The following is a 7,664-nucleotide window of genomic DNA, read 5'->3' as shown; positions in this document are numbered from 1 at the left end:
AAAGATCACAAGGTTGAAACAGCCACAGCCATTGCCGTGGCAGGGGCATAAGTGGACAGCATTAGGGCAGACAAGGACCAAGTACCTTATCTGCTTCTCCTCTGATCCACTTATGGCCCTGCCTGGACAGTGGCTGCAGCTGATTACGGTATTTTAAAATGGGAATAGGTATACACACTAATAACTACAGGATGTTAGGAAGGAGTACTGAGACTATTTTGTGACAGCCAGTACAACTGAGTACAGTACAAACAGTTTTGCCTCAATTCAGCATAATGTAATATTAATGCATATTAATGTTGTTATAGGTGGTACAAACACATTATCACTAGTGTTGCTCACGAATATTCGTATTGCGAATATTCGGCTCGAATATGGCATATTCGAGTATTCGCGATATATTTCGAATTTCGCGGTGAATATTCGCAATTCCGAATATTCGCATTTTTTCAATTTTATTTTTAAAACAGATCACATCCTATCGACGTCTAAAAGCATTGCTGGTATTATTAGAGACCCTGGGCCGAGTAGCTTTATGTTGCCGAATTTAAAAAAAAAAAATTGCGAATTTTCGCTAATGCGAATGCGAAAATGATTGCGAATTTTCGATAACTGTGGTAGGAGAACTATGATTGTCTCTGATGCAAAAGGGGGGGGCTTTGTGTATGTTTCTGTTATGAATATTTGTATGTTTGATATTATTTTTTTTTGTAAGAAGGAAAAAATTGCGCATACCTTAAAAAAAGGGGAGAATACAGCAGCAACTCAAAAATGTTATACAACATAAATTAATACAAGACAGAAAATGGAGTCGCTCTACAAGAATAAAAAATATGTCTAGTGACAAGACATGTGGGCAAATTATAAAATAAGCAAGCGCAAATAACTTGTGAAATACATAGTGAAACAAATATATAAAGAAATATAGTCCCAATAATAGAAAAATAATCTTTCATAAAAATGTCTTTGATATGTGAAGTGAAAAAAAGTCCAAAGCATGCAGCATGAACGTGTTCAATCTTCAAGGTGTTTGATTGACAAACGGCTGTGACAGATGGATAGAGCAAAGAATCACCACCAATGCAAAACACTTTTTATTTTCTATTGTAAAATATCAAGAATATTCTGAGCCAATCAGAGTGCTCCTTCCGCATTTGCCGAATATTCGCAATTATTTTGTATTGTAAAATATCAAGAATATTCTGAGCCAATTAGAGTGCTCCTTCCGCATTTGCCGAATATTCGCAATTATTTTGTATTGTAAAATATCAAGAATATTCTGAGCCAATCAGAGTGCTCCTTCCGCATTTGCCAAATATTCACAATTATTTTGTATTGTAAAATATCACGAATATTCTGAGCCAATCAGAGTGCTCCTACAGCATTTGTCGAAATTGCGCAGTAAATATCGCATTTTGCGAAATTTCGAAAAAATATCAAGAATATTCTGAGCCAATCAGAGTGCTCCTACCGCAGTTATCGAAATTTCGCAATTATTTTCGCATTCGCAATAGCGAAAATTCGCAATCATTTCATTTCGATAAAATATCACGAATATTCGAATTTAGCGAATATATCTCGAATATTCGACTATATATTCGAGATATATCGCAAAATCGAATATGGCGTATTCTGCTCAACACTAATTATCATCATTAGGGTTGTCCCGATACCACTTTTTTAGGACCGAGTACAAGTACCGATACTTTTTTTCAAGTAGTCGCCGATACCGAATACCGATACTTTTTTTAAATGTGTCCCCAAATGCAGCCATGTCCCCCACATATGCAGCCATGTCCCTCTAGCCATGTCCCTCACATATGCAGCCATGTCCCTCTAGCCATGTCCCTCACATATGCAGCCATGTCCCTTTAGCCATGTCCCTCTAGCCATGTCCCTCACATATGCAGCAATGTCCCTCTAGCCATGTCCCTCACATATGCAGCAATGTCCCTCTAGCCATGTCCCTCACATATGCAGCCATGTCCCTCTAGCCATGTCCCTCACATATGCAACCATGTCCCTCACATATGCAGCAATGTCCCTCTAGCCATGTCCCTCACATATGCAGCAATGTCCCTCTAGCCATGTCCCTTGATGCGGCGGCAGCGGCGGGGGGGGAAAGGGGGGGGGAAGTATTCTATTTAGGTATCGGGGGTATTTGCGCGAGTACGAGTACTCCTGCAAATACTCGGTATCGGTCCCGATACCGATACTGGTATCGGTATCTGGACAACCCTAATCATCATTATCATTATCATTCCAAACAAAGCTTGGAAAACAAGGCAATAGTGTAATTATATGGTATAGTTAAAACAATACACCGTCTGCCTTCTTCAATAGAATATGAAAATTGTTATAAAGCCCTAACACAGGGATAAAAATTTAATATTTTTGTCATGTAACTGTTGTTTTGGAATCTCATTGGACTTAACGGAAAATAACTGTCACATTACTGAAAATTAGTATCCTTATTCTGGTGTGTTAGCTTTGCAAATTGAGTGCATGGTCTCAATAGGCATCTAAAACTTTGGGAACTGTCAGAATACAATAACACAGCAGTTTTCCCAACTGGGCCTGCCAGTTCCAGCTAGCTAATCTTGCTAGAAAACAACGAGACACACTTACCTTCATCATGATCCTGACTGCTTATTCGCTTTTAGGTAGGGATAATTGAATCTTTCACTGGAGGCATGTTTTACTAAGCAGTATTGGTATTTTTGTGATTCTTCTTTTTTTTTTCTGGCAAGTTAGTTTTTCGACTCCAGTTTTCAAACGTTTGTTGAATATAGCTGATAGTGTTCTGGGCTAAAATCTGATTGGTACAATTTTCTCTTTGGGGAATCCGAAACCACGGTTTGGTAGAAATAATATTGTTGATATTTTCTTTTAAGCACAAAGGCCTGGTTCACACCTATGCGTTTTTTGGTGCTTTTTGCTGAAACACACTGCACTTCATTTAACATGGTTTTCTATGGAACATTCATATCTATGCTTTTTTTCAGCTTTTTTTTGGCACCATTTTCACCTTTTAATCTGCCCAACAACAAAGTGGCCAAAAAAAACAAAACCTAAAATTATACGAAACCCAAATTGCGGCAACATGACGGTAAATTCGCATTTGCAGAAAAGCACAGCAGAGACGAATCAAAAGCAAACTGCATAGATGTGAACAGAGCCTTAAAGACCAGACTGTTTCCCCCCTTCCAGTCCAGGCTATTTTTTAGTTTTCAGCGATGTCACTCTTTGAATGACAATACAACTAGCGGGGGGGGGGGTCTTCTCCCCCTGCTAGCTATCACAATTTAAAAAATTTGCGGCTGTGCAGGACTCCACCTGCTCAGTCACTTTACTCATTCGCAGCAGTGATGTGCGGTTAGGTCAGTGGCTGGTGAGGCACTGGCTAGTATCAGAATCAGAGACACACAAGTTACATATTCACAAGTTATGTATTCAATTCTCATTATGTAGGCAATTGCAGTTTTACTAGTTATACTCATTTAACAAAAATATTTATGTAGCGCTACCCCCGAAGGAGCCGCTGGTTGAATTTGGGGATCGGCCTATTAAGTTACCCTGGTAAAGTTGTCTAGGGGTGTAATTGTAGATACAAACAGTGAGCGAAGGTCCAGACAGTGAATAAAGGATTTTTCCAATACTTTATTTTCCAGGCCAACACGGCCAACATCAACATCAATTGGGAAGGACAAAGTTGATGAATAGAGAGAGAGGAAGAACCTTGCAGTATCAGGCCTGGATATTAAATAGAGCAGTCAGTACTGCTCTGCATAGTACCAATTTGTAACTCGTCGCCACTCCAACTGAGTGGGTAAAGTGCCCCCGGATAGACCCCTCTTTACAGAGGTTTGTTCAGGCTCTGTTGGATAACCTGCCTCCGGGTCCTCCTCAAACCGTCTCCCCAATCGAACGGCACCCAGCCTGGGATCCTTTCAATAGAATCGGGAACCCAGCCAGTCACTGGGGTCCCCTTGTACCTCCAGGTGAGGTCCCAAGTAGTCTGCAATTATGGCCAGGTGGGCCACGCCAGCGAGGTCCATGAATGCGCGCACCCTGAAGGTGGATGCCGCACCTGGAACGGGGACCCTGCAAAGATTTTAGAACACATGACACCTGTCACAGATATACTCCTCTCCAGCACGCCCCGCGAGGGAAAAGCTCCTCTAATTGGCTGCTGGAGAAACTTACTCTGCCAGAACCCCTCTGGCGCCAGCTGCTGGCCAGGGATGACATTGCATCCCTGGACCACAGACTGACCCAGTGGACATTTCTGGAATGACAGAAGTCCCAAAATTTAAATAAATATTGAATGGGAGCAAGGTAACTCTCCCATTCCCCACTAACTTTAGCGTAGTGCCCATACTGAAAGTAAGGGGGCGCTACATTTACAAATGCTGTTCATTTAAGATGTTTTTCAGTCACCCTTTTGGTGATGATGAAAAAAATATTACTAGCAAAGATAACAATAAAGGATTTTCTATCAAAAAAATTTGGATTTTTACATGTAGGACAGAAGTGTCCGAATTGGCTTGGGTGGCAAGGGGTTAATTAACATAAGTAAGTAATATACAAATAATTATTATATATTGTTTTTAAGGTAATTTACTATATTCTAAAAAACTGTACGGACGAATTACTGAAGTTTGAAGTTATAACTTTCAACCAGTAATTTCACAGTAAATAGATAAATAATAAATTATTATGTCATAACATATAGCATATGTTGAGTTCTTCAAAACGCATTGTGCCTCACTGGCTGCTAGACTAAGGGGGGCCCTTGTGACGTCTCTTAGGGATGGTTCTCTGCCACCTTCTATGATGCGTGCGGTGATCGTGGTCATTCCCAAACCTGGGAAGGACCCTAAACTTTGCCCATCTTACAGGCCGATCTCGCTATTAAACGTAGATGCTAAAATTCTCACTAAAGTCCTGGCTAATCGTCTTAATGCAGTGATACTTTCTTTGGTGCATGGGGATCAGACATGATTTATGCCAGGTAAGGGTACTTGAGGAGGTTGTTTACGGTGATAGATCGGGTGGCTGGGAGGGGGGGTGAAGAGGTGATAGTGTCATTGGATGCTGAAAAGGCCTTTGACTCGGTGGAGTGGGATTATTTGTGGAATGTTCTCCAGAGATTTGGCCTAGGTCCCACCTTTCTATCCTGGCTTTGGATGTTGTACTCTGCCCCGACTGCTCAGGTTCGAAAGGGGAAGCCTTCTCTCCACTCAGTTCCCACTTCACCGGGGCACTCGGCAAGGCTGCCCACACTCCCCGGCCCTATTTGCTCTTGCCATCGAGCCCTTGGCAATTCTGCTTCGGTCCTCCTCGGTGGTTGCTGGCATACCGATTCACCCCATTGTCGAGAAGGTGTCCTTGTATGCCGACGACACTCTCCTCTATCTTCAGGATCCCCACCAATCTTTGTCGGCAGCCCTAGAATTGATTGATGTATTTGGTAGATTTTCGGGGATCCGAATAAATTTGGATTAGTCGGTCATATTCCCCCTGAATTGTGCCAGCCCCTCTCCAGTGGGTCGATAGCTTCAAATATTTGGGTATACAGATTCATAGACCCTTACCACGATACATGGAAGCGAATGTACTCCCGGTCCTTCAGAAACTTGTGCAGAGAAGCTCGGTTTGGAAGTCTTTGCCACTCACCCCACTCAATTTGATAAAAATGTCCTTTCTCCTGAAGTTTTTATACGTCTTTACGAACACTCCTGTCACCATACCCCGCCTCCTTCTTTGTGAAATTAGAGGAAATTGTCAGTTCATTTATATGGCAGGGGTCGGTACCAAGAGTGGCCAGGTCCACGCTCCAGCTCTCTCTCAGGTGTGGCGACAGGTCTCGAGGTTTCTGGAGGAGCGGCAGATGTTCTCTCCTCACATTCCTCTGTGAGGCAACCCTTTTATGCCCCAACTGAGGACCGTGCCTGACCCGCAATTGTGGGCCAGATATGGAGTGCGAACATTGAGAGATGTCATGCCCGAGGGACGCCTGCTCTGCTTTGGCATGCTGAAGGGTAAACTTGGGCTACCCCCATGGATGTACTTCAGGTTCCTGCAACTGAGGCATGCCCTTAGGGCACAATTTCCAGGGTCTATTAGGATTGAGCCTCACACGGTGGAGAGTGCCCAGTTCAACGCCAAAAGTGCATCATCATGTTGTATGATGGTATATAGGGAACACACATCTGCGGTTACTAGATAGGTCGTCGAGTTTGGAAGAAGAAGACCATTCTTTTCAGCGCTGTCCCACTTTGAATGACAATTTCACGCTACACTGTACCCAAACACTATTTTTATCATTTTCTTCACACAAATAGAGCTTTCTTTTGGTGGTATTTAATTACTTCTGTTTGGTATTTTGTTCGTAAAAAAAAATAAAAAAATAAAAAAAAAATGTTTTACATAGTTTCTGTCAGTAAATGTTGTATCTTTGCAGTCTTTCCCTTTCTACATTATTTAGAAAGTGCACATAGTGTTACAAATATTTCTTCCTGTTTCAGCAGTGGGAGAGGAGTCTGGGCATAAAGAGCTAGATTCAGGTAGCTCGGCGCATAGTTTTGCCAGCGTAGTGTATCGAATATACGCTACGCCGACGGCGCACACAGAGCCCAGAGCAGTATTCACAAAGCACCCGCCCCGTACGTTGCCGCGGCGTAGCGTAATATGGTCTGCGTAAGCCTGCCTAATTCAAAGTAGGCTGGTAGTGGGCGTGTTGTATTGAAATAAATTGTGACCCCATGTAAATGAAGCGCCGTACGAACGGCGCATGCGCACGCATGCTTAGAATCACGTCGCATATACTCCCTAAGCTACGTCGGCTCAATGCTTTCGACGTGAACGTAGCCTACGCACAGCCCCATTCACGTACGACTTACGTAAACGACGTAAAATTTGACGGCTGTTCCGACATCCATACCTTAGCATGGGTTGCACCACCTATAGCAGGGATAACTTTACGACGAACGTACGCCTTACGTAAACGGCGTAGATTACAGCGACAGGCGCAAGTACGTTCGTGAATAGGCATATGTAGGTCATTTACATATTCGGCGTGTAAAACAACGGAAGCGCCCCTAGCGGCCAGCGTAAATATGCGCTCAAGATCCGACGGCGTAGGAGACTTACGTCGGTCGGATGGAGGCCAAATTCAGGCGTATCTAGTTAAGAGAATAGGGCGCATAGATACGACGGCGCATTTGTCCACTTACGCTGCGTATCTGTAGATACGCCAGCGTAAGTGTTCTGTGAATCTAGTCCAAACTGTGTATGAGCTGATATGACCGATATGCTTAACCTTTTACCGTTTTTGTACTTTTTTATTCTCTTTACGTCTGGAACATATATTTCATCTTGGTTACAGCTATGGGGTTGATTTACTAAAACTGAAGAATGCAAAATCTGGTGCAGCTGATGTGGTAGTCCGCTTCTAACTTCAGTTCATTCAATTAAGCTTTGACAAACCTGGAAGCTGATTGGTTTCTATGCAGAGCTGCACCAAATCTTGCACTCCCCAGTTTTAGAAAATCAACCCCTATATCTATACCTTTAGGCTGATGGGCCCATGTATCCGTTGTTATATTTGTTCATATATTTCTGAATTTCTCCAATAAAATACTATGGAAAAGAAAAACATG

The sequence above is a fragment of the Rana temporaria genome, chromosome 5, assembly GCF_905171775.1.
Source record: "Rana temporaria chromosome 5, aRanTem1.1, whole genome shotgun sequence".
In the NCBI taxonomy this organism is placed as follows: Eukaryota; Metazoa; Chordata; class Amphibia; order Anura; family Ranidae; genus Rana; species Rana temporaria.
This window is presented reverse-complemented; position numbering follows the sequence as displayed.